The sequence below is a fragment of the Gekko japonicus genome, unplaced genomic scaffold (genome assembly GCF_001447785.1).
Source record: "Gekko japonicus isolate JY-2015 unplaced genomic scaffold, Gekko_japonicus_V1.1 scaffold1376, whole genome shotgun sequence".
NCBI lineage: Eukaryota > Metazoa > Chordata > Lepidosauria > Squamata > Gekkonidae > Gekko > Gekko japonicus.
Genome location: NW_015160882.1, coordinates 454,013 through 455,847, shown reverse-complemented (window position 1 = coordinate 455,847; position 1,835 = coordinate 454,013). Strand labels below are relative to the sequence as shown.

Genomic DNA, 1,835 nt, shown 5'->3' with positions numbered 1-1,835 from the left:
AACAGTACACACATGATTTTGGGGGTGATAATTAAAGAGGGGTGACTCGAATAAGAATGCCCTACCACAGGAAGGGTCTGGCTGCTAACAGTACCAGGGACTGAAACTGGAACCTTCTGCATACAAAGCGTTTCTTCTATTACTGAACTATATTTCCTTCCTTCCTTATCACAGCTTAAAAGGACTATGAGCCTCCCACCTCTCTTCAGAATCCCATGATTCTTTATTTTTAATGTATTTAACGGCTTTTATCTGACCTTTCTCCCTATGAGACCTGAGGAGGTTTAAAAATAATTTTAAAACTATTAAAAATATAAAACATAAATGGACTGTCTAATATGGACAGTCCTCATTATCAACCATTCTTTTAAATAATTCTGTTTTTCACTGCCTTCAGAACAGCATGAGAGTTAGTGCCTTTAAAGCCCGTTGGAACTCTCCATGTTGGCACAATCCTGCTAACCCTAACTAAACATGAGGACAAGTCCATCGGGACTGATGGGCAAGCAAAGCAGAAATCGGTTTCCTTTTCAGAACTGGTTTTCCAGTATATGATAGCATACATGAAACAAGGACATCGCTCCAAAGTGATATCATTTTGCGCAAGAAGCTCTAGATTCAGTTCTCAATCCAAAAGTCCTCCAAATGAAGTAATTCAAGGCCTATTCTGCATTTAGCATTCACTCCGCTGTTTTACCAAACCCACGATGGAACAGAAATTCCCCTCTACATTGCATGCCACTTTCACTTTCTTGGATTGTCAGATTTTATGGTAGCCTCCACACTGCCTGCCAGTTTCACTTCTTTTGATCTCTCGGTTTTATGGTATCATCTGCATAGATTTATGGCTGTTTTATGGCCATTCAGGGGCAACTCTGCAGTCAGTATGGCATTGTATTTGAATGTGGTTTTGAGCCACATCTTTTTCTGTTCCAGTTTGGGTTTGGTAAAACAATGGAGCAAATGCTAGATGCAGAATGGGCCCAGATATAGTAATTTCAGTTGCTGAGTCCAACAATACTAAAACATCAGAGGGTTATAAATTATAGCATTAAAAAATACTCTTTTTAACCAAGCATGATGTACTCACCTCAACATATGTAAATGGTGTTTCATCGCTGTCGTTCATTATTTCCCCTGTGTCTGGTGAGACGCCTCTGCCTTTCACTTGAAAGTGTGTTTTACTCATATAGCCACCTGCAGAACCCTGAGTTCAGAGAAAATATCTTATTTAAGAATGTTTAACATACGATACTAAAATTCACCAGAAGTGGCAGTAACCTATCAGATGAAACATTTAACAGCAATCCTAAACAGAACAAAACCGTTCTAAGCCCATTGACTTCCATGGACTTAAAAGGGTGTAACTCTGCTTAGGAGGGCATTATAAATCTTGGAGGCTGTTACAGTGATGTTCTTTACATAGGTGTGTCATGATCATAATTGTAAATTCACCAGTATTATTAACTATTGTGAAAGTGTACAAATCTTCAGCAAGACTTGCTACCTGCTCCCAAAAGCTTGTGTGAAAAACCTGAGCTATCAATCCTACAGGAGGTTGAAGTTGGTTCCTTATTCGCACTTCCTTATTCATTCCTTATTTGTTACGTATCCGTGTAGTCATTCAGAAACACTAAGGAGAGTGAGTTGGAAAGCTCTGAACCCCAAAATAAGGTCTGGACCACCACATATCATATACCCCCACATTCACAGGACTCTCCCCTTCGAGGGGAAATGCTGTATCCTGGTCCAAAGCACGGTTTTGGTGCCAGCTGCTCCAAAGTGCAGTGCCCCTAGGACAATCACACAAGCAGACACTGGGGCCAGGCTGCACC

At 40.5% G+C, this 1,835-nt stretch overlaps 1 long non-coding RNA gene across 1 annotated transcript in view; it reads right to left on the bottom strand.

Moving 5' to 3' along the window:
- Positions 1-1,096: 1,096 nt before the first annotated feature.
- LOC107120585 overlaps positions 1,097-1,835 on the bottom strand; it is a 36,595-nt gene continuing 35,856 nt past the window's right edge. The window contains exon 3 of the long non-coding RNA XR_001482828.1: positions 1,097-1,207. This is a non-coding gene — a long non-coding RNA (uncharacterized LOC107120585). The remainder of the gene's footprint in view (positions 1,208-1,835) is intronic.